At 54.0% G+C, this 5,000-nt stretch overlaps 1 non-coding gene across 1 annotated transcript in view; it reads left to right on the top strand.

The window, feature by feature from the left end:
* Positions 1-4,767: 4,767 nt before the first annotated feature.
* LOC124733683 overlaps positions 4,768-5,000 on the top strand; it is a 1,909-nt gene continuing 1,676 nt past the window's right edge. The window contains exon 1 of the ribosomal RNA XR_007009075.1: positions 4,768-5,000. This exon is cut by the window's right edge and continues 1,676 nt beyond it. This is a non-coding gene — a ribosomal RNA (small subunit ribosomal RNA).

Raw genomic sequence — 5,000 nt, 5'->3', positions numbered from 1 at the left:
TGCCCGCCTTTCGACGCCACCCACAAAGCCTGCAGCCTCTGTCGACCATAGCACCCATTCTCCAGTGGCTCTGCCGCACGAAGCCGTGGACCGGCAATGACTCCACCCGCACCCGTTCGTGGACCACCCCAACCGCCAAACGCGCACCTCCAGCGGATGAACGGCGGACGTTTCCCGCACTCGTAAAGTGCAATCCACCCCTATAACTTGCGTTTCATGAAGAGTTATTTCCAATATGCGACATTCCCGCTGTCCCTATACATGAGCCGCGACCTGTACCACTTACGAGCGAGAGACGCGATCGCGTTGCTCACTGTACGGCGTCCGATACCGAGCCATCAGCATGTCGGTCCCCATGCGCGTTGCACTCGCACTCGCACTCGCAAAAACGTGGGGCAAATATATTACGCGGAAGAGTTATAACAGACCGAGCCCCACTGCATGGGGGGAGTCTTTGTCACTAATGTACACAGATAGAACATTGTGGACTGGAACCAGATTACCCGTACACACGGCGCTGATTAGTAATCAATGCAGAGCCATCAAACTACAGAAAATATATACAACTGTCCGTATACATGCTGAAAGAGTCTGCCCACAATGGGAACCACACGTCAGCCAGACACTCTGATCACGCACCACTCTCTGCTTCTAACAGGCGCACATACAATATGTAAGCACCAGCATGGAACAACATCCAGTGCATCCTCTCCGCCACATTACACAATCCACACTATCACAACCAGACCAGGAGGTCCATGCGGAAAATAGAATATCCCACCCTTTCGACATCCACCATTGCGCAGATAAGGCACCAACACCCACACATGTCCTATACAACGGTGCACCCAACATCACAATAGTACCTCCTGTCACAGCGCACAAACAATGACATGAGTCAAAGACACAGGTCTGACACAAGCATAGAATTGGAGCGCCGCCTCTAATAAGCCAAAGGTGCATCCTGACGTGACAAATCTCATCATGTCACAAGCATTCACTTACTATAATCACTATCAACGAACCTGCCGCCCCGCCCCCCCCCCCCCCCCCCACACCTTTCCTTACAACAACGTGTAACCTAACCTAACCCATGTTGTACCTTAACCTAACCCATGTTGTACCTTAACCTAACCCATGTTGTGCCTTAACCTAACCCATGTTGTGCCTTAACCTAACCCATGTTGTCCCCTAACCTAACCCAAGTTGTCCCCTAACCTAACCCATGTTGTCCCTTAACCTAACCCATGTTGTGCCTTAACCTAACCCATGTTGTGCCTTAACCTAACCCATGTTGTCCCCTAACCTAACCCATGTTGTCCCCTAACCTAACCCATGTTGTGCCTTAACCTAACCCATGTTGTCCCCTAACCTAACCCATGTTGTGCCTTAACCTAACCCATGTTGTCCCCTAACCTAACCCATGTTGTCCCCTAACCTAACCCATGTTGTCCCCCTAACCTAACCCATGTTGTGCCTTAACCTAACCCATGTTGTGCCTTAACCTAACCCATGTTGTCCCCTAACCTAACCCAAGTTGTCCCCTAACCTAACCCATGTTGTCCCCTAACCTAACCCATGTTGTGCCTTAACCTAACCCATGTTGTGCCTTAACCTAACCCATGTTGTGCCTTAACCTAACCCATGTTGTCCCCTAACCTAACCCATGTTGTCCCCTAACCTAACCCATGTTGTGCCTTAACCTAACCCATGTTGTCCCCTAACCTAACCCATGTTGTGCCTTAACCTAACCCATGTTGTCCCCTAACCTAACCCATGTTGTCCCCTAACCTAACCCATGTTGTCCCCTAACCTAACCCATGTTGTGCCTTAACCTAACCCATGTTGTGCCTTAACCTAACCCATGTTGTCCCCTAACCTAACCCATGTTGTCCCCTAACCTAACCCATGTTGTCCCCTAACCTAACCCATGTTGTCCCCTAACCTAACCCATGTTGTCCCCTAACCTAACCCATGTTGTCCCCTAACCTAACCCATGTTGTCCCCTAACCTAACCCATGTTGTCCCCTAACCTAACCCATGTTGTCCCCTAACCTAACCCATGTTGTCCCCTAACCTAACCCATGTTGTGCCCTAACCTAACCCATGTTGTGCCCTAACCTAACCCATGTTGTGCCCTAACCTAACCCATGTTGTGCCTTAACCTAACCCATGTTGTCCCCTAACCTAACCCATGTTGTCCCCTAACCTAACCCATGTTGTCCCCTAACCTAACCCATGTTGTCCCCTAACCTAACCCATGTTGTCCCCTAACCTAACCCATGTTGTGCCTTAACCTAACCCATGTTGTCCCCTAACCTAACCCATGTTGTCCCCTAACCTAACCCATGTTGTCCCCTAACCTAACCCATGTTGTCCCCTAACCTAACCCATGTTGTCCCCTAACCTAACCCATGTTGTCCCCTAACCTAACCCATGTTGTCCCCTAACCTAACCCATGTTGTCCCCTAACCTAACCCATGTTGTGCCCTAACCTAACCCATGTTGTCCCCTAACCTAACCCATGTTGTGCCTTAACCTAACCCATGTTGTGCCTTAACCTAACCCATGTTGTCCCCTAACCTAACCCATGTTGTCCCCTAACCTAACCCATGTTGTGCCTTAACCTAACCCATGTTGTGCCGTAACCTAACCCATGTTGTGCCTTAACCTAACCCATGTTGTGCCTTAACCTAACCCATGTTGTGCCTTAACCTAACCCATGTTGTGCCTTAACCTAACCCATGTTGTGCCTTAACCTAACCCACGTTGTCCCCTAACGTAACCCACGTTGTCCCCTAACGTAACCCACGTTGTCCCCCTAACGTAACCCACGTTGTCCCCTAACGTAACCCACGTTGTCCCCTAACGTAACCCACGTTGTCCCCTAACGTAACCCACGTTGTCCCCTAACGTAACCCACGTTGTCGCCTATCGTAACCCACGTTGTCGCCTAAACCTGCTCTGTAATTGTTATACGACTCGTTCAATTAGTGTAGTGTTGCCCACCCGCAACCCTCGCAATATAGTTCGCTACTCGCACTGCCCGCTCCCCTGTGTATCGCTTCATGTTAAACACCTTGCAAGTCTTGCTGACTTTCCACATGCTCCTGCTGTACACTGTAATGTGGATGGCAGCAGGGCGTACATGCCGCCCCCCCCCCCCCCCCCCCACCTCTCCCCACGTCCCCACCTTGCCCCCTGCCTTCGCAAGGTGGTTGGTGACAAGTTTGCATGTTCAATGCCCTTCGCATGCGACGTACGCAGGCTACGTTGTGGTGCGGCCTGTGTCAACTGTCCGCTGATGTCGTACGCGTGAACCACAATCTGTACTGCACATTCGTCCTTATGTACTGAATGATACATCGTGGCACATGTGTGACCGTACAAACGACTGCGCCCAAAAACGGCGGACCATACAGTGCAAATATTGTGCACGCAGCTACGTGTCGTCTCCCTATGAGAGCTGGATTGCAGTGTGGTACGCCATAGAGACGTGTGGGAGGAACGGACGCCGTGGATGGCGATCAGCATGAGCTGTCTGTTGATGTATTCGGACCTAGTCGTCTCTCCTCACACACCGTGATGGCATGGTGCAGCGCGTTCCATATCTGCGACATGCTACAGAAGCCGGTTGACAGTCGTTCGAGCAATGGACATCGCATACGTACGGGGGCCACCTTCCACGTATTGTCTAGGCGTGCACATTTTGTTGCGTGTATGTGGGCAGACGTAGTGTGGCGTGACACCTGACACAGGCATGCAATAATGGTTGAAGTTGCAAATGGCGATGGACGCCTACGTTTTCTGGTGAAGTTACGCAAATGAAGAAATGGTAACCCGTTGTGGTGCGGTTGTTCTCGCTAGGGGTGAATCGGTGATGGCGACGATAGGTTGAGGTACTAACCGGTTGTTCCAGCGATACCCACCATGCCGACGAAACTGAACGGCATCTGGGTGTGAAGCGATACGCGGCGGTGGCTGGGTGGGACCGTCCCCGGCCGGTGAGGGGGCGCCTCCCGGCGTGCTGGCCGCGCGGTGCGTGGGGCGCACGCGCTACAGCCGGCTGGTGGGGGCGGCCAGTGGCAGGCGCGCCGGCCGACGGACGCGGCAGGCGTCGCAGCTGCGCGCCGGCGCACCCTGCGCGCGGCGCCGTGCGGCCAAAGTAGGTCCTCGCGGGCCCGGTGCGAAGCGCGGTGGACATCTGCAGTGTGCTGGTCCGATTGAGGACTGTGTGCGTTGAGGATGCGCCGCCGCCCGGCGCTCGGCGCCGCGACGCCGTCTGCTGCTCGGTCGCCCCAGCGGTTCTCGCTGGTGGTTTGTATCGCAGCTGTGCGGATGTGTTGGCGTGTGCGCTGTGCTGGGAGAGTTCGCTTCGGCACCCAAGTGGGGCTTTTGTCCTTCTGTGGCGCTGGCGTTGGAGCTGCCGGTCACCGTAGGTGGCGCGTGTTGTCTCCCGCCGGCAATGCCACGACAGCACGCTCCCGGGCCTCTGTCGGCAGCGGCAAGCTCAGTTGGGAGCACGGGTGGTCGCACCGAAAGCGTCTACTCGCCTAACTCCGGGCGATTGCGCCTCTCTCGAACCCGACCAAGTACTTGGGACGGCGCTGCGCGCCGCCGGGACCTGAGAGGGTTTCGAGGTGTATTGTGCAGGGGAGCTCAGCCTCCTCCTGTTTGCAGAATGATTGAGCGGGACGCTTGCGTGTTCGCGCGGGCCCCCGGGACACACTCCCGGGCGGCCGGCTGCTCAGCTCTAGTTGACGCAGCTCCCTGGTTGATCCTGCCAGTAGTCATATGCTTGTCTCAAAGATTAAGCCATGCATGTCTCAGTACAAGCCGCATTAAGGTGAAACCGCGAATGGCTCATTAAATCAGTTATGGTTCCTTAGATCGTACCCACGTTACTTGGATAACTGTGGTAATTCTAGAGCTAATACATGCAAACAGAGTCCCGACCAGAGATGGAAGGGACGCTTTTATTAGATCAAAACCAATCGGTC

Source organism: Schistocerca piceifrons, unplaced genomic scaffold (genome assembly GCF_021461385.2).
Source record: "Schistocerca piceifrons isolate TAMUIC-IGC-003096 unplaced genomic scaffold, iqSchPice1.1 HiC_scaffold_1405, whole genome shotgun sequence".
Classification (NCBI taxonomy): domain Eukaryota; kingdom Metazoa; phylum Arthropoda; class Insecta; order Orthoptera; family Acrididae; genus Schistocerca; species Schistocerca piceifrons.
This window is presented reverse-complemented; position numbering and strand designations above follow the sequence as displayed.